The 23,920-nt window shown below is 34.5% G+C and overlaps 1 long non-coding RNA gene across 1 annotated transcript; it reads left to right on the top strand.

Moving 5' to 3' along the window:
- Positions 1 to 1,100: 1,100 nt before the first annotated feature.
- Positions 1,101 to 23,106, top strand: LOC107970691 (uncharacterized). Its single transcript, XR_008547025.2, has 6 exons — positions 1,101 to 1,246; positions 1,533 to 1,647; positions 6,068 to 6,117; positions 11,793 to 11,982; positions 16,854 to 16,935; positions 22,729 to 23,106. It is a non-coding gene; the product is annotated as an uncharacterized LOC107970691 (long non-coding RNA).
- Positions 23,107 to 23,920: the final 814 nt, after the last annotated feature.

Here is a 23,920-nt window from a genome sequence, read left to right as displayed (position 1 = left end):
AAAGAAAGATATGTAATTGAAAATCATTCCCTAATAAAGGTTATTATGATTTATCAATACCTTTTTCAGATATTTGGTATTATATAATAGGAGGCACTCAAGAACATATGAAGGATATTAAAATAATATGTTATGTTTACTGTATATTGACTTTTTAATAAAATATTTTAAAAGTGAATTTCTATTTTGTTAAACACTGATTTCTACTATCCTTATGTTATTGAAATATGTTTAGTTCTTATTTTGGAAAATGTGCCAATAATTGAGATTTGTAAACATTTATGTTCAAAGATTTTCATTTAATAAGCAGTATTGTAGTAATGTTGACCTTTAATTCTACTTGTTCTCATTTTAAATACTTTTGTATTTAAACCTAGATTGTAACCTAGATTACAATCTCTGTTATCTAGGAACTTTTCACCCAGTTTCACTGAGCCCATATAGCATTTGCCCTTTTTGGGATGCTTCTTCCATTGATTATAAATATATCAATATCAAGTATAATTGTTAATTTGCTTGAAAAAAATTAAGCCACTGAAAATTAAATTGCATTAATAAAGTTATAGATGCACTGCTGTTACACTGAACCAACAAATGCAATTTCAGATTTTACTTGTTTCTATGATACTGTTTCCTTGACTTCAAATGCATTCAGAAAAGAAAATATATGTCAAAAGAAAATGACAGAAAAAAAAGGTGAGGCACTTCTTAACAGAATGTATCAGAAAATGTGTAATCTAGGCCAGTGCATATATGGGATAAAATCTTAAAGCAATGAATGGAGTTTCCATTCAATATACCTAGAAATCTGTGTGTATAGTAGAGTAAGTAAGCTTTGTTGGGAGAATAAGACAAAATAAAATCTTTAGCAAAATGGGTTATAAGCAACCTGTTCTTTTTTTTTTTTTTTTTTTTTTTTTTTTTCTTTGAGACGGAGTCTCGCTCTGTCGCCCAGGCTGGAGTGCAGTGGCGCGATCTCGGCTCACTGCAAGCTCCGCCTCCCGGGTTCACGCCATTCTCCTGCCTCAGCCTCCCGAGTAGCTGGGACTACAGGCGCCCGCTACCACGCCCGGCTAATTTTTTGTATTTTTTTTTTTTAGTAGAGACGGGGTTTCACCGTGTTAGCCAGGATGGTCTCGATCTCCTGACCTCGTGATCCGCCCGCCTCGGCCTCCCAAAGTGCTGGGATTACAGACGTGAGCCACCGCGCCCGGCCTATAAGCAACCTGTTCTAAGTAAAAGGAAGGTATAACCCGTATTGCCTTGCAAATGTACACATTGGCCTAGTTTACATCGGTTGGATCTGAGTGAGTGGGAAATGCAGAGATGAAGAATAAAGACATTCTGTTGCACTTTCAAGAATAATGACTATTTTTAAAAAAAAGGTAGTCTGAGAGAGATATGAAGTTCAGGAATTATTTTAAGATAGGAGAAAAAATATTACGTAATTAAATGCTGAAAAATATTGACAGGAAGAAATTAGATTAAAAATAGCTAATCAAGCATTAACGTTTTTTTTTCTTGATACACAGTATCTCTCTGTCACCCAGGCTGGAGTGCAGTGACACAATCTTGGTTCACTGCAACCTCTGCTTCCCAGGTTTAGGCGATCCTCCTGGCCCAGCTTCCGAGTAGCTGGGACTACAGGTATGTACCAACATGCCTGGCTAATTTTTGTGTTTTTAGTCGAGATGGAGTTTTGACATGTTGGCCAGGTTGGTCTTGAACTCCTGGCCTCAAGGGATTCACCGCCCTAGCCTCCCAAAGTGCTGAGATTACAGGAATGAGCCACTGTATTCAGCCGACATTACCATTTTTAAGAAAGTGGGAATTTTGGGATCCAAAGCATAGATGGAAATATTGACCTTTGATAAGAAGTACTTCCTCTATTAAAATAGAGGTCAGGGGAAAATGAATGAATAAAATTGGGTCCTGTTCAATGTTTTATATTTAAGATGTAATTTAGGTGGTAAACTCATTTACTGAAAACTGGAAAGGTAGTGGTATTGAATTAGCTGTGAATGAGAGTTTTTTCTAACTGTTGCTAGCAATTTATCTTTCAAGTTATAAGAAGTTTATACAGGAAAACTGTGCATTGCATTGAAAAAGGATCCACCAGGATAGACACAGTATGTCAACAGAGCGGATGAAGGATGCTTAATGAAGAGGCTATTTTCAAATGTATGGCCAAGTGAAAGAGAAGCCAATAAGGGATGGTGGAACACCATGGGAATACCCTTAAACCTGGAGAAGCAAATGTAGCTAATACGGTTTGGCTCTGTATCCCCATCCAAATCTCATGCTGAATTCTAATCTTCAGTGTTAGAGGAAGGGCCCAGAAGGAGGTTATTGAATCCTGGTGGCAAACTTCCCCCTTGCTGCTCTTGTGATAGAGTTCTCATGAGATGTGGTTGTTTCAAAGTGAGCAGCAACCCCCACCCCCTACCCTTCACTCTCTTCCTCCTGCTTCCACCATATAAGATGTGTTTACTTCCTCTTTACCTTCCACCATGATTACAAGTTTCCTGAGGCCACCCCAGCTATGCCTCCTGCACAGCCTGTGGAACTGTGAGTCCATTAAATCTCTTTTCTTTATAAGTTACCCAGTCTCAGGTGTGTATTTATAGCAGTATGAGAACAGGCTAATACAGAAAATTGGTACTGAGCAGTGGGGCATTGCTATAAAGATACCTAAAAACGTGGAAGCAGCTTGGGAACTGGGTAATGAGCAGAGGTTGGAACAGTTTGGACAGATCGGAAGAAGACACGAAGTTGAAGGGAGGTTGGAACTTCTTAGAGATTGTTAAATTGTTGAGACTAAAATGCTGATAGTGATATGGACAGTGAAGTCCAGTCTAAGGAGGCCTCCTTATGGACATAAGGAACTTATTGGGAACTGGAATAAAGGTCACTCTTGCTATGCATTAGCAAAGACTGGAAGCATTGTGCCTCTGCTCAAGAGATCTGAGGTACTTTGAACTTGAGAAAGGTGATTTACGGAATCTGGCCGAAGAAATTTTTAAGCAGCAAAGCATTCACGATGTGGCCTGACTGCTTCTAAAAGCCTATGATCATTTTCATAAAAAAAGAAATGACCTGAAACTATAACTTATATTTAAAAAGAAAGCAGAGCATGAAAGTTTGGAAAATTTGCCGACTGGCCATGTGGTAGAAAAGAAAAACCCATTTTGGGGGGAGAAATTCAAGTGTACTGCAGAAATCTGCCTAAGTAAAGAGGAGCCAAATGTTAATAACCAAGACAATGGGGAAAGTACCTCCAAGGCATTTCAGAGACCTTCATAGCAGTCCCTCCCATCACAGGCCTGGAAGCCTAGGAAGTAAGAATGGTTTTGAAGGCCAGATCCAGGACTCCACTGCTCTCTGCAGCCTCAGGACATGGTGCTCTGCATCCCAGACAGTCCAGCTCCAACCATGGCAAAAAGGGCCCTAAATACATCTCAGGTCACTGCTCCAGAGAGTGCAAGCCTGGAGCCACCAAGACTTCCTCGTGGTGTTAAGCCTGTGAGTGTGCAGAGGGAGAGAGCTGAGGCTTGGGAGCCTCCATTTAGATTTCAGAGGTTGTATGGAAATAACTGAATGTCTAGGCAGAAGTCCGCTGCAGAGGCAGAGCCTTGTGGAGAACCTCTCCTCAGGCGGTGGAGAGGGGAAATGTGGGGTTGGAGCCCACATAAAAAATCCCTACTGGACTGCAGTCCTCCAGACCCCAGAATGCTAGATTCACCAACAGATTGCACCATGCACCTGGAAAAGACATGGGCACTCAACACCAGCCCACCAAAGCAGCTGTGGGGGCTGTACCCTGTAGAGCCACAGGGATGGAGCTGCCCAAGGCCTTGGAAGCCTACCCCTTGCATCAGTGTGACCTGGATGTGAGTCATGAAATCAAAGGATATTATTTCACAGCTTTAAGATTTAATGACTGCCCCGATGGGTTTTGGATTTGCATGGGGCCTGTAGCCCCTTTATTTTGCCCAACTTCTCCCATTTGGAATGGGAACATTAAACCCATGCCTGTATTCCCACTGTATCTTGGAAGTAATTTGTTTTTCATTTTTTGAGTTCACAGATGGAAGGAACTTGCGCTGTCTCAGATGAGACTTTGGACTTGGTATTTTGAGTTCATGCTAGAATAAGTTAAGACTTTGAGAGACTGTTGGGAAGGCATCATTGGCTTTGAAATGTGAGAAGAAAGTGAGATTTGGGAGGGGCCAGGGGTGGAATTATATGGTTTGGCTCTGCGTCCTCACCCAAATCTCATGTCAAATTGTAATCTTCAGTGTTAGAGGAGGGAGCTGGTGGGAGCTGATTGAATTATGAGAACAGGCTTCCCCCTTGCTGTTATGTAAGAGTTCTCATGAGATCTGGTTGTTTCAAGGTGTGTATCACTTCCCCCTTCACTCTGTCTGCTCCTGTTCCCACCATGTAAGATGTGTTTGCTTCCCCTTCACTTTCTGCCATGATTGTTTTCTGAGGCCACTGCAGCCATGCCTCCTGTACAGCCTGTGGAACTGTGAGTTAATTAAACTTCTTTTCTTTATAACTTACGCAGTCTCATGGATGTCTTTATGGCAGTGTGAGAATGGACTAATACAATAGCTCACCCTGAGAATGTTTTTTAACATATTGAGTTTAAGATGCTCATTGATTCATTCATCCAAATGGAGATGGGAAAAAAGTGTTTTTTCCCCAGAAACACTTGAGTGAAGAGGTGAAGAATAGTTTTGTGTAGTCTCACCTATTGTTTTGTAACTGTACTAAGAACTTTGATTTTCAGGCTTGATACAAATATTCCATTCATTTAGTATAAAATTTCAATGTGAAATAGTTATGGTCTCTGAACTAGTAAAGTAAAAGATAATTCTTACTCTTTTTTTCATCCATGAGAATTACTATTCTACATCTGAAAGTACAATGCAAATTTTATAATGTTCTCAGCAGTGAGTTTTGCCACTTTTATTTGAGAGAGGCTGATAAAGGGAAGAAATGAGGGAGAGTCAGAGTTTGACACAGTGTGCTGTTTGTCATTGCCTAAAGTCATCATGAATATGGGGTTATGAGAGAGACCTTCTGCAAGAATAAAGATTTTACTGGAACGCTTCAGATTTATATTAAATTGAAATTTATATTGATACTTAAGTTGAAAATTAATGCTTACTCTTTTAGCTGCTCTGCCATGAGGGAATGTACTGTGTTGAGACACATCATCTTTCCACCCAGAGCAAGTTATGTGAGATATAAAATGGAATAGGGCAAATATAAGAGGAGGAGCTAGCAAAAGATAGACAAGTGATCTTTTAAGGGAATATAGATAAAAGAGAAGGGAAAAAATAATAGAGAACAGGCAGGAAGCCCCATAACAAAAATTTTGGAGATAAGAACAATAAACAGAAATCAAAATGGTCCTAATTTTATATTTTTTAAAGCACAGAAATAAGAGCTGAAGGAATCATAATAAAATAGATACTAACCTGAAAATTTTCTCATTATTTTCTTCGTTTTTATTATTTGTAATTCAAAACATGTTCTTTGAGAAATAGCGTGTGGTATTTACTGTGAAGTTATACTGACTTATTTCTTAACTCCATTTCTCAAAATTTAATAATTTAATTATGCTACTTTCAATCTAAATATCAGCTTAATTAAACATTTATTAAGCTTTCTACGAAAGAGGCTATGCAGCATGGGAGATAAAAGCTTGGGCTTTGCCTGGTTTCAAAGTTCTTGGGCTAAATAATTCACTCTATGTGCCTCAGTTATTTCATATGTAAAATGTGGATGGTACAATAGTACTTATTTCATACTGTGACCATGAGTGTTACATAAATTAATTCATGAAATTAATTGATGATTGCTAAATAGTATGTGCTCAACCATGTTAGCATTATCATTACCACTTACAGTGTAGTAATCTGTGCCTGTGCATGAATAGTCCCAATAACTCTTATTAGATTACACCATTTCAACTTTTTAAATTAAGGCATGCAAAAAGTTGCCAGAATTGTGAAATGAATTTTCTTACCTCTTTATTATTTTTTTCCTATGTTAGCATTTTATGAAACCACAACCAGGATTACATAAAACCAGAAATTAAGATTGGTAAGATACTATTAACTATTTTGCAATTCTAGTTTCTAATAAAATTCCATCAGCTTATCTACACATGTCCTTTTTCCGTTCAGAATTCCATCCAGGCTCTACATTATGTATAGTTGCTATTTATCTTGAGTATCCTCCAGTCTCTAACATTTCCTCAGTTTTTTCTTGTCTTTCATCACCTTGATACTTGTAAATCCCTGATCAATTATTCTGTAGAATGCTCCTCAATTTGGGTTTGTCTGATGCTTTCTCCTTATAGCAATGGTATGATATATTGTTTAAAAGAATACCACAGAGACAATGTTGTACCCTATTTGGTGTTTCATATCAAGTGGTTCATAATGTAAATATATCTTACTTTAGGTGTCATTAACTTTGATAATTTAGCTCAGGTAGCTTCTTCCAGGATTTTCCATTCTAAATTTACTATCTTTCTCTTTGTAGTTGTTAAATAACTTAGAGGAGATATTTGGAATTTATAAAGCCTCATTCTCAAAATTTAGCTTCCATCAATGAACATGTCTTAAAGATTTATTATTACTGTGTTTGCATAACAGTACTTTTTTCTTACCTTGTACATATATCAATTAGAATTATATTGTAAGGAAGAATAGACTGTCATCCTCATATGTTTATTTAATAAACAATTTTGTTAATATAGACATGAATATTTATATTTTTATGGATTAAAGTCCAGTACTATCATTATTTATGTTGCTATTCAATTTTCTTTTTTCAGCTTTGGCCACTTACAGATTATTCAAATTGTTGGCATCTGTGTTCTTTCAACAAGATCTTATCTTTTCCTTCTTTTTGAGCCCTTTTTTATTTTCTGGCACTGTAAGACTTTCCAGCTTCCATTATATTTCTTCTGCCCTGAAATAACTCCAATCTATAAAAATTATGGTTTGTTTTATTGGAAAATGATGTTTAGAAAGCAAAATGGTATGTTCATTGTTACTAGCATGTTATTGCTTCTAGCATACATACATAGATATGCACATCAATATGTATCTAATAACCATATGTATCTCTTTGTGTGTAAATATACATACATACATATACATGCATGTATATACACATTAAAAATCATATGCTTATATTAAAAATTAAACTCATATTAAAAAATCATGAGTTAATACTGCTATTTTATAGCACCTATGTCAGTATAAAGTTAACATTCTGACTAAATTTGGAATATATAGCCACGTATATACCCACTGGACACCTGACCATTGCAGCAGTTGGGGAAAACTCTAGGTCAGGTACAGGTTGCATAAACACATATGTGATAAGATATTAGCACTCCTGGGGATTCCTAAATGCAATTAACTGCAAATTATTACACTCGGCATAGTGGAATTGTGTTCATGTGTGAAAATAATGTGTCCAACTGACAGGTCCAATGACATAACCCTACAAAGAGTACAGATAGCAGAATAATACATCCTCAAAGATGTCTGAATCCTAATCCTTGAAACCTGTAAGTATGTTACCAAACTTGCCAAAGGAAATTTACATATATGTTACTGTTATCAACCTTGAAATGAATTATCTCTGATTATCCAGATGAGCCTTATCTAATTACACAAGATCTTAAAACTCAAGATGGTTTCTACCTGCCATTGCTGGCTTTGAAGAGGATGAAGATGGCCACAAACCAAGAAATGAGGGAGGCTTCTAAAAGCTAGGATTGACCCATCGATCATAGGTGACCAGAAAATAGAGGCTTTGTTTCTATAATTACAAATAACAGCAACTGAATCTAGAACCCACAGAAAGGAGCCACACACTTCCAAAATCATGATCTTCACCTAGCAAGACCTGTATCAGACTTCTACCTACAGAATTGTAGGTTCTTGATAACTGTAGGTCAGTAGATCATGGATTTATGTTGCTTTAAGCCACCAAGTTGGTGGGATTTTGTTACAGCAATAGTGAGGAATTAATACAGTGGAGTTTTCCTGAATTCTCCACACATTCAGAAGCCTGAGAGAATTCAGCTAATTGAAATTATTAAATAGACAGTGGAGTTATACGAAAATGGTAGAAAGAAAACAAATCTTTATTGAACACTGATTATGTGTCAAATGTGTTAAGCACCTTAAACATTATCAAATATAATCACCTCAATGACCCATTGAAATAGGTTTCATTTTGATCATTTTATACATGTAAAAACTGATGCTTAATGGAGAGGGTTAATAATATTATGGATAATATATAGTTATGAAAGAGTGAGATTGCCATTTTTAGCTAATGCAGGTCAGGATTCAAAACCTATTCCCAATAAGAGGCCATGTTTTTTTAAAAACATCTGGTCTGTGCCAATCCCTGTGATATGTGCTTTACTTGCATTATCTTATTACTAATAACATATAATTTTGTTGAGACTGACTGTAACCAAGAGTTTTAAAGAAAGGAAATAATCGTTAGAATATTATTTTTTAAGATAATATTGAGACAAAAACTGAGCCTTGAAGGATGGGAGATGGGTGGCATTTAGGTTGCTGCAGAATAGCATGAAAAGCAGCAAGGATAAAAGGTGCATTCATATCTAGTGCATTTTGTTCTTTAATATCAAAAACATCACACACTAATAATTATGTGTGTATAATATAAATTGTATATATGTGACTATATATATACAAAACAATCCGTTTGGGGGATTATTTTTTGATGTTATTTATGTAGGCTATTTTGTCCCTTATGACCATACTGATAAAGTGTGATTGTTCATTAAATGGACAAAAGATGAAATTCAGCTTATTGTTAAAGACAGTGTAAGAAAGCTTTTGGAAAATGTAGCTAAGGGAGATTTTGGCTCACATTTATAGTCTATAGCAAAATATATTCAAGAAGTACAACCCAGAAGTAACTTTCAAGATACAGTTATAAGACCAAAAGCAACCTTTTGTGTTTTAGAGCAAATAACTCACTATGAAATTTAAATCCTAGCTAAATTTTGACTGCTACACCTTGAAGCAATGAGACAATTTTGCTCCATTTTCTCTCATATATTTTTCTGGTTTTGTCACCGGAATGAAGTATTGGCATTTGCATGCTTCATTTATTCTGTGAAGTATAGTAATATACTGTACTATTTTGACCTTTTTGAAAGGCTGAAATTTAATTAGTTGACTATTTTCCACTTGTCATCGTCTCAACTTCATTGAATTGTGAGAAAGGATAGGCTAGCCATAAAATGTGTGAAAAATGATTAAAGATTTAACATTTCATATGTCTTTAATCCTTGTGATCCTCTCAGTTCTGTTTCAGGAATCTCAGATGCCTAAGCAGCATTTGATCTTATTGAAGTCATGATAATACAGCATGGTGTTCATTACAACACTCGTATCATGATGCTTAACAAATTTAACTCTCACATTTCTAGGAAATAATGCCCTTTTAGTGAGTGTATAGTGTATTCTAGAGCAAGAAAGATACTCTGAGTGAAAGAAATTTATCATTTTGATATCTAGGAGTTTTGCTCTTTATTGCTACTGAAATGAAGGGCAGTTACATGGATGAAGAAATGCCAGAAATTGCATGAAAGAAATAGTTATCTGCTCTGTGCCTCTATTTTTAAAACAATCTGCTATTAGTATTAAATATGTCTCTCCCACTTTATGTTAATTAATATAGATGTCTCGGCTCCCACAAGATGGTGAATAAAACACTTAAGCACTGGTTTGGATCTTGAGTGAGTGCATGGATAATAGAAGTTGGATATGCAGTACTTCAGTTAAATGCTACATTTCTAGCAAACAAGTCTCCTATTCTGAAATAACTTTTAAACATATGTGATATTAATCATAATGACATATATTTTGTATTCGAGAGTATATTTTTTGTGTAATGCTAAACTACAGACATCATTACAGCATGCCATTTCTTAAGGTTAATGAGATAATCCAGCCTTCTAATTCTTATATGAGATAGATCTTTGGAGAATAGGATAGTTTGTCACTTTCGAGTGATCATATATTTCTTTCTTGTATACTGTACAAATTTAGTTAAAAATAAGAGCGATATTTTTAACAAAGATAAGTCACTCTAACTATGAGCATTTAAAATGATCTGTAATGGCATATCAAACTTACTAAGATTTTAAAATATAGCATACTATTTTAAACCTGACATTTGCATGTTGCTTGTAGAACTCAGGAAGCAGGGGGATCTTCACTTACTATCACCTTGACTTTCTCATACAAACAAACAAAACAAATACTAGAGGATGTGGCATTATTCTGTCCCTAATGATTTGGGGAGACAGGCTTAAAGTCAGAAAGTATTTTCTTTTTAAAATTTTCTTAGTTTCACCTTCCCCAATATTCTCATTGGTCTCAGAGCTGTGCTGCCTGTGGCTAAATTCATTTCTCCATGCCACTGAATCAAATAGTAATCAGACTCTTTCCCCTAAAATGACAGATTTAAAAATAATTCTACTTCATTTGTGCACTTTGTAAGGATAAGAATACTTTAATTAAGCCAAGTGTGCAGGCCATGAATTGTTGCAAAGTAATTCACACCAAGAGAATAGTTATAAACAGCACAATAATTCAAGTTCATGAGTATATTTTTATTATTACAAAGTGATATTTTAAAAACACTCATTTGTTTGAGAAATCACATGAGGGCACATTACCCTTTATAACACCAGTTTCCTAAAATGAAAATGATTCTGTGAAATACAGAAGCTAAGGCCAGTGGAGGAATCTCTAGAAGCAAAATTTGTTAATCTTGCCTTAGAGTCAATATGTAGCGTAATGATTCTGTTAGCTTCTCTCTTACAAGGGCAGAACCTAGGAGAGAAAACTAAAAACTTATTTAAATACACACATTTTGATTTTTTTCTTAAGTACAAAATAACTATGTATTAATTGTAACACATTTGAAAAATTATCTTCCATCTTCACATAATACCTGATTTCATTTGTAATTATGTTAGCAAAGATCTGTCTTCTATAATCTAGACTGTAGACTGTGATATTCATGAGTGGTTGTGGAACATGGAAGGTATTGTACTATTTTTTTGCTATTTTTTTTGGTGATAGAGCACTTATTGGGTAAATGTAATTCTTCTAACATAGAGCATCCAGTAGATAATTACTTTTCCTTAACATCTTTTTTTTTTCTACATTCACATTTGTAGGTAGTACTCATTTGTAGGCTGTACTCATTGTAGGTAGTATTCATTTATAGGTCTTACACAATTTGTAGGTAGTACTCATATTATTCTCTTCCACTGAGATTCTACCTAAGAAGTCTGGAATGAAGTGCCAGCAATAGGTAAGATATCCTCCATAGCAAATTCTAGGTGTCAACTTTGTGTAATTATCCATTATTAGAGTCTTATTTGGTGTTTGAGGGGGGAATTGGAAACAGCTTTAAGTAAACTTATGTTTTATCATTTATATGTAACACTATATCAAAGTGCTATAAATATGCTAGACCCTAAAATAATAATTAGCTGATTAGTTAATTTAGAATAGTGTCTCCTGCTACTCACCAATATTTCTGGTTCTTTTTTCTTTTGTTGCATTTTCCCATCTTTTTGAAATTATAGGAGGCATAGTGAATTGCCTTGTAATTGGAACTTATGTTTCACTTTTAAGTGGAAGCATTTAGTTTTTAAAAACCAGTTTTAGATTCTCCACGCTTGTTTTCCCCAGGTCACAGTAAAAGGGAAAACACTTATGGATATGGAGATGCCACAAAATTAGAGTATTTGGGATCGAAACCATCACCTCACCTGCCTGGACTCACAATGAGCAATACTCTGGGATCTTTTGATATTTGTGGATTGCATGTTACTGAAAGCCAATTTACCTAATTCTGAATAATACCAATGCTTATTTCGAGGTAAGACATTTACCAATTTTACAGATAGAAGGTCTGTGTGAGTGTGTGTGTGTGTGTGCATGTGTTCAAGTATAAACAAATTGGTTTAAGAACCATGGATGAGAAAATTCATACCATCGTGTAAATAGGAAGAGGTAATATAAACAGAGATCACAGATGAAATTTTTCACTGAAGATTTCTACATAAAGCCAAAGCTACTGATGTCAGAATTTCTCTCTTATGGGACAAATCTTTCCATGAGCTTCAGGTTTCTGTAAATATAGCTTATTGAAATTACCGGTGGTCTTTACATGCCCTATGTTTCAAAATCCTAACTCATCACTTCTCTCCCAAAAGATTCTATATTTTTAAATCTTACTTGGTGGTCCGTACCTTTCTCAGTCACTTAGTCTACAAACCCAGAAGTATGGAAATTGATTTCTTTTTCTCCTCTTACCTTTTCATCCAGACGCAAATCTTACAGATTTCAATTCCTTAACATATTTCACTTGTTCCTCTCTAATTTTACTGCTCCTGTGGTACTTCATTATCTCTTGCCTGGTCTAGCCAATTAACTGGCCTTCCTTCATCCATTTATTTTAACCTTTAACCAAGCCTCCACAAAAATCCCCAGAGAGATATTTCTAACTTGCAAATCCGCTCTTGTTATTTCCACATATGAACTCTTCAGGATATTTTTTAGTGGAATCTTAGTCCTGTGAGATATTCCTTGTAAAAAATTACCTTGAACAAATGAGTTTAGGGATAATGTTTGATAATTTGCAAAGCACACAGATATATTAAAAACTCAAAGAATGCCTGCTTAATCTTGTTTAATTTGTATTTCTCAAATTGACTTAACAATGAACTCTTTTTATTCCTTTATAAGATCTATTAACACCTGCAGATCTGCTTTTCCAGATTGGCCCCAGGATAATGTCAAGCCTCTTAACATGTGGTTCTAGCCCCTGTTTGCTTCTCTAGAATCGTCATGGTCTTTAATTTTATGCTCTGGGAATTATAAAATGCCTCTAAGCCTCTGCACCTAGTAAGTTATTTTTCATCTTCCTGCATTTGTTTTTAAATTCTATTTGGAATGTTGTCCTCACCAAAATAAGATCTAGGGCTTTGCTGATCAATCTTTACACTTCAGATCAGATGCAAATGACCCCTGGAAGCCTTCCTGATACTTACCTATTCCTAATATTGTGATTTCTATAATAAATACTAATTACCTATTCACGTATCTTTTTTTCTTAAGAATATCAACCTTTGATAGCAAGGACCATCTCTTCATTCCTTGCGTTTTAGTGCCCTGGAGATATTTTGTGCACAATAACTATTTATATAATTAATGAATGAACAAATAAATATACAAAAGAAAACATAATGAATGTACGAAATGATAATTTTCTAAATGACTGTATATCATACACAAATGTGAATAGTCATTAAATGTTTACATGGCAATTAGTTGAATTTATTTCAAGCCTCCTTTCTTGATTTTGATGTGCTTTTATAAGGACCCAAATTAGGACTATAAAGTTTCCACAGTGTATTCACAGTAAATAAATTTATTCTGGCCAGATAAAACTATCAGCCTCAGCTATTGGTAAAACTGTGGTATACTTTTTTCTATGCTTGCTTTTGATTCTTTTCACAATGTGTGTGCTTTTTTTCTTGATGAATGTATGTTGAGTATAAAAGTTGCTGCTGCCCTAAATTTGCCACAATCTAGAAATTACTGGATTGTGATTTAAAAATAGGTGATAAGAATTTCTCAGCCTGAGGTAGTCTCGCTCATAAGCATGGACCACTTCGATTTACCGGTTTTGCCTCTATTTTTCTGGATGGCAGGATGCAGTCATTTGTTCTGTGGACCTCCTAAATTTTGGATATTGCCCTGATGCTGTGTTTTCATTTCCAGATTCCCCGCATTGCTTTTCACCATATTTAGCCTGCAAGTCATGACACATCTATGTAGAAGTCTTCACAATCTGTATTTCCTGTAGAAACAGTCCTGAGATAATGACCCTCAATTTTAGCAGGTCCCACAAGAACCACATACTTGAGAAATGATTTTCTCTGCTCCATTGCATCAACAGTCTACTTTCTTGTTTTATTGTTTCTCTCAAGGAAATACTATCCAAACAATCACCTAGATGTCAAAACTCTGACTTTTTGGCTGATTTTTCTACCTAGAAACTCAAGTTTTTGTGGTTTTTATCTTTACATTATAAATAGAGTCTTTGCCACCCAATATTTTTAGATTTCTAACTTTTTTATGAGCCATAACAACAGAACCCACACATTTTTCCTTCTACATCTTTTTATTTTGCTTTCCAGCAGCTTATATAAACTGACAGCTTGGCTATACTAAATCTCAAGTAATAATTTTCAGCAGGAGTCCTGTGATATTTATCTGACTCATAATTATAATATTCTATAAAACATCAACAATAAAAGCAATGAAAAACAACTTTCTGTTATCTAGGCATATATTTTACCCAGAGTAATCTTGAAAGGCTTACTGGAATTTACATTTCTCAAAATTAAACAATGTATGGGTTCTCCTTCAAGTGGGGCGTTTAGTTATTATGGCTATAATTTAAATTTTTGAATCTTGATCAAACATATGTCTTTATGCTGAAATAAGCAAAAACATACATCCTTAAAATATCTTCTAAAATTATATATTTTTATCTATCTATTGATGCTTATATACATTTTCTTTATAAGTATTATGGTTTAATGGAACACAATTCTTCATCTGTATCAGTAAAGTTTAACTTATTTCAGTGCAATACTTACAAAAACTTCCGTTGTAAGAAAATATATATTTATTGATAATTATTTGGGAGTTATGCAGTCTATTCATTCTTTTTCTAAATTTATTTCTGAATTAAGTAAATCCACAGATTAAAAAAATACCCAGATTGTATTATTTTGATTCCCCAAGACTGCCAAAACACTGCTTCATGGTTCAGTACATCATCACACTTGTACTGCAGTGTGGATTCATCATTGCTTGAGAGGGCCATGCAGGGCCTGGGGTGGCTGTTCTCAGGCTGTTTGCTTCTGTTTGTAAGCAGTATCTTTCTTTTACAGTGGGATGATACAAAGATGCAAGGTTATCATTCTCTCTTTGTAACTCAGTTTGAAACTGGCTGGAAAACATTCCTATCAAATTATTTAAATCAAGGGTGTTTTTGGTCATATTATGCCATTTATCTACATTGTGGTATTTTATACAAAAGATGGCACTATAATAATACCAAATGTCTTAAAAATTTTAATTTACTACTGTATCAGTCAGAGTTCAACCAGAGAAACAGAAATAAGAGAAGATTTTATATAGAGAGAGACTTATTACAAGGAATTGGGTTATGCGATTGTGGAGAATATGGCAAGTCTGAAATCAATAGGGCCATCAAGAAGGACGGGATAAAACTTTCAGGAATGAATTGAAGCTGCTATCTGTAGGTGAAATTTCTTCTTCAGGGAAACCTGTTTAGTTCTTAAAGCTTCTGAATGGATTGAATCAGGCTTATTCTAGCACAACCTATCATACTTTAGGTGAACTGATTATGAACGTTAATCACATATACAAATGATTTTCACAGAAACACCTAGATTAGTGTTTAATTAAATAATTGGGAACTATAGCCTTTCCAAGTTGATGCATAATACTGACCAACATAATCAAAATAGTTTATATAATGTTGATGAAGCTTCAGAGTAGACTTTGGGACCAGGAATGTATGATATGTTTCTGGGGAAGATATTTTTGTTTGTTTGCTTGATATGATTCAGTTTATTTTCTCTTGTTGGTACCATGAATAACTGACCATAAGTTCTGTGATAGAATCACCTTCAGGTGACCTCAGTGAGTCCCATCTGTGTATAGATTCCCCTCCTCTTGAGTCTTAACAGAATCTGTGACTTGCTTCTAACAAATATAACATGTCAATTGTGATGGACTATCACTCCCATAATTATAGTACATTATATAAGACTCTGACTTGGCAGACTGGAGCAAGAGATTTTCCTTCTAGTCTTGCAGGAGTAAAGAACCATGCTGTAAACTTCTTACAGAGTGGGCCAAGAAGCAGGAAGCTGTCATGGCCTCTAAGAACTAATGGTGGTTTCTTGTCAATAGCCACTAAGAAATGGGGATCTATAGTCATATGGCTGGAAGAAAATAAATTCTGCCAACAATATTACTAACCTGGGAAGCAAATTCTTTTCTAGTTAAGCCTCTAGATGAATATGCAGCATGGTGGCTACCTGAGAGCCCTGAGCAGAGAAGCCAGTTAAGAGATGCCTGGTTCCTGACCCACAAAAACTGGGAGATAATGAATGTCTATTGGTTATGCCTTTCAGTTTCCAGTAATTTGTTATGCAGACATAGAAAATGATATAATTCTCTTTTTCCATTTCTGCTTAAGGAGACCTAACTCTTGGCTGGTTTTTTAAAACGACACTTTAGCGTTTCATTAAGCTCCATTCTTTACCCTAGTTTGTATCAACAAGAAAAGTGGTAATTTGACTTTTGGGTTTTTTGCTACTTGTCTTGGTGTTGGATTTGTTCATAATTTGCAATAAGTACAGAGATAGTTTTAATAAGGTTATCTAAGAGACTGTACCATCTGGTGCATAATATGGGGAAACTGGGAAGTAAAAGAGGGAGTAGAATATTCAGGCCTAAATGATTGATGAAGAGGCTTTTGGTTTAGCTTCTGGACTCCAAAACCTTTGAACTAAATTATTCGATTTTAGTTAATTTTAAAGCCCAATTTAAAGGAAATTCTCTTTGTAACCTTTACAGGCATTGGTAAATTTAACAATTTTACTCAGTCTAATGATTTATCTGTGTGGTCTTGTTCATTAGAAAATTTCAGCCTTGGAACTACACGCATCGACCTGCTTTCCTCTGACTTCAATCTGAGAAACACTGTTCTTAAATATAAAAGGTAACAGATCACCCTACCATATTGGAGATAGAACCAATACTAAAAAAGAGATAGAGAAAGACAAATAACAATGTTAAGGCCAAGGTATCTTCACAGAGGACAGTACTTCTGAAATGATTTGATAATTAGTCACAGTGCAAAGGAAGTAGAACAAAAGACAAAGAAATTATGGGATACTTGAAATGAATAGATAGTGGTTCAAGAATGATAGTGGTTCAAGAAATAGTGTCAGTACTAGATGGGGACAGGCAGAAAAATCAAAAAGTAATAAAAGAGCAGGGGGGCATACTTCAAATGAGACCTAAAGCTTCAGAGGATAAATCTATTAGATCTATAATCTAATATAAATGGGAAAAGTAGGGATATATCCAAGATATTTACATATCAAATATGTTTTTCAAGGTAAGGTTGCAAAAAGGAAGGTTTACCTGTTTACCTGGTAAAAGGACATGACTGGAAACCATACAACTCCGATTAAAAAAAAAAGGTGGAGAATTGATTTAGTGAGATTGAAATGGCTACCTTAGGGAGAGACTGGATCCAGCAAGGGATGAAACACAATTATTAACCATTGTTTTGATATCTGAAATAGGCTAAAATATAAAATATCTTTAATAACTTGATCTGAAAGCAAAACATGATCTTTCCCAAACTATGCTGGGAGAAAAGTTCACTTAAACTTATTTATAGTCTTTATGAATCTCACTTTATGTGAATATTCATATATTTGCAAAAGTAATATTAATATGCTTTATTATAGAGTACTCCCCCAGGTCCCATGGATCTATATAGATAGATAGATAGATAGATAGATAGATAGATAGATAGACAGATAGATAGATAGATATATGGGATCTATATATATAGATATCTATAGATGTATAGATATGTCTATATATAGATATCTATACATATAGATCTATAGATATATAGATCTATAGATCTATAGATATAGATATAGATGTAGAGATAGATATAGATAGATATAGATCTATATATAGATCTAGACCTACAGATCTAGATCTATATATAGATCTATATCTGTCTATATCTATATATAGATCTATATCTGTCTATATCTATCTCTACATCTATATCTATATCTATAGATCTATATATCTAGATATCTATAGATATTTATATATCTAGATATCTATAGATATTTATATATCTAGATATCTAGATCTATAGATATCTATAGATATCTAGATATCTAGATCTATATCTATATCTATATCATAGATCTATATCTAGATATAGATCTATAGATCTAGATATATATCTAGATCTATAGATCTAGATATAGATCTATAGATCTAGATATCTAGATATCTATAGATATCTATATCTAGATATCTATAGATATAGATAGATATAGATCTATATAGATATCTATATCTATATATCTATATATAGCTATAGATCTATATCTATAGATATCTAGATATCTAGATCTATAGATATATATATATAGAGAGAGAGAGAGACAGAGAGAGAGAGAGATAATATAAAAGTTCTACAATCTCAAAATGTTGAATTCTAAGATGTATTTGACTCCATATGTACAGAATAAGAATTGTGGACTCTTTCAAGAAACACTCTTTCTAATATGAAAATAGAGAAGCTATTACCAAAAAAAAATCCCAAATCAGATAATTACTTGTTAATGTTTGTGCCAGAATATAGAAAATGTGGACAGATTAAAAGTGGTAGCATGTATGTTGTTTGTCTCCTGAGAGAACAAGTTAAGATTGTTTATGGAGGTAGTACTCTAAAGGTAGAACTCTAAAGGAGGGAAACATGATCCATGTTTAAGATGAGAGGAACTGCACAATAGATTATCATGCATTGTATGCCTGTATCAAAATATCTCATGTACCCCATAAATATATACACTGATGTACCCACGGAAACTAAAATTTAGAATAAATTTAAAAAGAATGAATAAGATCTACTGTTTCACAGCACAACAGGGTGACTACAGCCAATAATAATTGTACATTTAAAAATAACTAAAAGAGTGTAATTGGGTTATTTGTAACACAAAGGATAAATGCTTGAGAAGATAAATACCCCATTCTCTATGATGTAATTATTACAGATTGCATGTCTGTATCAAAACATTTCATATATCATATATATATACACACACCTATGTATATATACACACATATGTATAGCATATATATACAATTTATGTTTATGTATATATCTTTATCTTGTATGTATTTTACCAAGTCCTATAAAAATAAAATGTTATCTAAATAAAAAGAAAAAATCTATCAGTATCATGGTAGACAGAGTAGTGTTGCTAAAGAATAGTGAATACCATCACTATTCTACCAAGAAACACTATTTTATACCCATTGTTCATTCAACATTAAAGAGGCTCTACATTTCAACTTTCATATTCCACTACTTCCTATATCCACTCTAAAATTCATAAATCTTAAGTACTACTTTTAAAAACACATTGTACCATTCTGATAATTTGAATAATGAGTCTTAATTATTTATTTTAATTGCCAATTGGTGTGTAAGAAATTTCCCTAAAACTTAGTGCTGTAAGCCAACAAATTATTATTTCTTATGATTATTGAATGAGGATGTGGGACAGGGCTTCTCCAGGTGTTTAGTCTTTTCCTGTGACATCAGCTGGAAAATGTATTTGGCTGTATTCAGCTGGCAACTGGGTTAGGCTGAAAAGTCCAACAAGGCTTTATTCACATGTTTGGCATTCCGGTGTTCTTCCACATGGCTGCCTTCTTCCGTTGTGGCATCTTACTCTCCAGGGCTTCCTCTTGTTTTCTCTCACTCTAGCTTGCAGGATAGTTTGTATCTTCTTACAGCATTGCTGGTTTTACAAAATAGGATAAATTAAAGCTGCCATATTTTGAAGGCCTGGGTTTGGAAGCTGTAGAATATCACTTGTGCGGCATCCCATTGCTTAATGCAAGCTCAAATGTGTGTACAGGGAAGGGAGAAGTTGTTAGTGGCCTTATTTAGAGGCAATTTTTATTCAAAACTATTTATTTACAACCTTAGTACATTGAGCAATGAAATAAACACTGGAGATATAGGCACTGGAGATACACTTTTATTCAAAATTAATTATTTACATGTATTGATAGACATAATCTTTATTGCATTGAGCTAAGTGTCTAATAATAACATAAATTAATCAAATAATCTTTAAAAACATAATTACAAACAGGAAGGGGAGGGGCAAGTGTTAAAAAACTACCTACTAGGTGCTATGCTCACTAACTGGGTGACAGATTCATTCATACTCCATCCCTCAGCATCGTGCAATATACTTTTGTAACAAACCTCCATGGGAAACCCCTGATTTTAAAATAAACTTGAAAAAAAACATAAATTTTTTATAAATAATAAAGAAAAACTCCAGAGAGATATTTGAGGCATCATTTGATTTTGGGGAGTCAGTGAATAATTTCTGGGCTCATATTTGAGGAATGAATACAAATAATGGTACTATATGATTTGATATGAAGTAGAGATAGTATGGTAGAATTTCAGGCAGAGATAATATGCACAGATAGAGGTATGAAAATATACCAACATTCCTGTAGGCTAGTGAAACTAGACCAAAGAGGCTAAGAGAAAGGGTAGCTGGAATGAGGTTGGAGAGTCAGGCTGGAACAGACAATTCGTGGTCTTGCAATATGGAGGAAGGATCTTAGTCTTTATTATTACAGCAATGAATTATCATGAAGATTGATATGATTATCTTTATTTATGTTAAAAGATTGCACTGGCTGCAGAGTATACAATGAATTTGGGAAAACATGCATATACAGAAGAATATTTATTTAAATGGCTATTGTCATAATTCAGGCAAGAGATGCTGGTAGCTTCTTTGTAGTTGAAGGTGAAAGTGGATAGAGACTCACATATGAGAGCTTTTTTTTTTTTTAAGTCATGTCAACAGAATTTGGTGAATTATTAGAGTAATTAGCAAGAAAGTTGTATCAAGGATATAACTTTCTCAGAGTCTGGAATTCTCTTCTTGGGTGACTCACTTTAGAAGCTGAGTAAATTTTGAACATGTGATTGGAGGCTTCTGTGATTTTCAAGCTTAAATGTTTAATAGGCTCTTGCATATATAGGATATATTACATGAATGTTTTTGCTTTAAATTATAATTATTTAATCATTCATTTTATTAATTTATTACATGACATGTTATTATATTTGTGTATATTTTCACCAAATCACTTATTGCTAACATACTGCCTCTTCCAAAGTACTTTTTAAATAGAATTAACATATCTCCTGAGAAATATCTAGAGTTTAAGACTGGGCACTTTGGCTCATGCCAGTAGTCCCAGCAGTTTGGGAGGTCAAGGGGGGTGGATTACCTGAGGTCAGGAGGACCAGCCTGGGCAACATGGTGAAACCCTGTCTCTACTAGAAAATAACAATAATAATTTAAAAATAGCCAGGTATGGTGGTGCATGCCTGTAGTCCCAGCTACTCAGGAGGCTGAGGCAGTAGAATTGCTTCCACCTGGGAGGAGAAGGTTGCAGTGAGCCAGGATTGTGACACTGCACTGCAGCCTGGGTGAAAGAGCAAGACTCTGTCACAAAAAAATAAAGTAAAATAAAAATAAATAAATAAATAAATAAATAAAAATATCTAAAGTTTGAGCTCTTCCCTGGAATCTGGTCATGCATGTTAGATTGATGTTTTTCAATGCAATGCTTCTTAAGAATCATACTCTACTGCAGATTTCCCAGAGTTTACTATTCTCTTTTCCCTAGGTTCTTCCTACAGAAATAAAAACACACTTAAAAGTTATAAGCATACAATATTGAATTGATTGAATAGGTTATCACTCCAAGAATACAATTATTTAAAACAGGGTAGAAAATAGAGAATCCCTTCTCTTTTCAGTGAATGTCACTCTAAGGATGCAATTTAAAAATCCATGTTTTCCAAGTGAGAGGATATATAGCTTAGCTCTATTTCATTTTAAAACATCATACTTCTCAGGTAACCATCTCTAATGCCTATATTTAAGGCAGAAGTTACTTTAGCAGTAGCCACAAGAACATTATTCTATGCTGTAGCAGAACAGATGTGTTTTGTTCCTCACATTAACTTAAAAAACCAAAGAATATATTACTAAATATAATGTGATCATACTTCTCATTTTGTCAGGGACTCTCCTGTTTTACACTTGTCTCTACATACTTATTTCTAACCATTGCATTATTCTAAATATCATCCCTGTTTGGATGATAAAAGTATATGGGCACCCTACTTAAACATCGTGAATTTATTTTACTTGCTACCATTCGTGTATTTTCCAAAGCCCTTCCTAAAGCTACAAATTTTCTTGGATTATGCATTGCAGTGAGAAAATCCAATGTTTTGTTAAGTTCTGTGTAATGTACTCATCTGTTTTTATTAATTTACATCCTTAAATCTTATATGTTTGCGTCTTAAAATATTATATTTTAAAATTGTGCCTTACTTCATTTCTGTTTTTCTTGTTTCTCTCCCCATCATCAGAGCAACACTAGGTTCAATTGCCTTTATATATCCTTTCACTGCTTACTTTTATCTCCCTGGACCTTCTCCAGTACTCATTCTTAAATGTGATGACCAGAAGTGCTTGCAGTATTCAAGGTATAGGTGCACTAAGGTTTTCTACAAGAATAGGATAATGCAGGCTCTCTTGGGATTACTTTTGCTTTTATGTTTGCTGGCTTCCAAAAGCTCTCTTGAGGGTGTTAAGTATTGTGTTATCTCCTTTGTCTCCTGCAGCACATTGGCCTAATCTCCCTAGGGATGAATCTCTAGCTTCTCACATTAATACACATCGTATTGTCTTAAGGGTGCCATGAATGTGCTCCGCTGCTGTTAAGAACTGGCAATTCAAATATCCCTTTTCCCACCACTTGAACTAAGCCCAAGCTGATACCAGGATTGTGAAAGAACGAAGATGGCATGCTTCCTCTGAAAGTCAGTATGTTTGCCCAGGACACAAGTATTTTAGAAATTGACATTTTCTACCCTCAACAATTGCAGTCTTCACAATAAATGTGAATTTTTAAAAAGGAAGGGAAATATGATTCTGAAAACATTTAGTAACTTACTGGGATTTCATCTATATAAATCAAATAAAACTCTCAATTATTTTCTACAAAAATGTTTTATGTTTTATTCATAGTTAAGATATATTTTGCAAAACATTATGAAATTAAGACAAAGACATTATTTAAAAACGGTTTTCAGAACTGATATTCACTGTTTTACTTCTCAGGCAAAAATTGTTACAGTTTGAAAGAGCATTATCTCTATGAGTTTCTTTTTTTGTCCTAATAATGGGAGATTTTAAAGTTCTGTTTGAGGAGATTTTATGTCAGTACTTTACAAGCTGAAATTGCTAAGGAGAAAAACAATCTTGAGTCACTTTCTCTTAAAAATAGGGACAAAAATTCCATTCTACGTGTCTTTAGTTTCTAACTCAGTTTTGCATCCAACTTTAGCAATGTGATTTGTAAAAGTAACTGAGAATAAAGACACTAGCATTCATCACTCTTTTATAAAATTATTCATAAGCTAAGCAAATCTCTAAGAATGGCTCTTTTCAGCAGGGCACGGTGGCTCACGCCTGTAATCCCAGCACTTTGGGAGGCCCAGACAGGCGATTCACGAGGTCAGAAGATCGAGACCATCCTGGCTAACACGGTGAAACCCCGTCTCTACTAAAAATACAAAAAAATTAGCTGGGCGTGGTGGCAGGCGCCTGTACTCCCAGCTACTCGAGAGGCTGAGGCAGGAGAACGGCGTGAACCCGGGAGGCGGAGCTTGCAGTGAGTGAGCCGAGGTCGTGCCACTGCACTCCAGCCTGGACGACAGAGCAAGACTCCGTCTCAAAAAAAAAAAAAAAAAAAAAAAAAAAAAAAAAAAAAAAAAAAAAAAAAGAATGGCTGCTTTTCATTTTAAGGTTACA

This window comes from Pan troglodytes, chromosome 2 (assembly GCF_028858775.2).
Source record: "Pan troglodytes isolate AG18354 chromosome 2, NHGRI_mPanTro3-v2.0_pri, whole genome shotgun sequence".
Classification (NCBI taxonomy): Eukaryota; Metazoa; Chordata; class Mammalia; order Primates; family Hominidae; genus Pan; species Pan troglodytes.
This window is presented reverse-complemented; position numbering and strand designations above follow the sequence as displayed.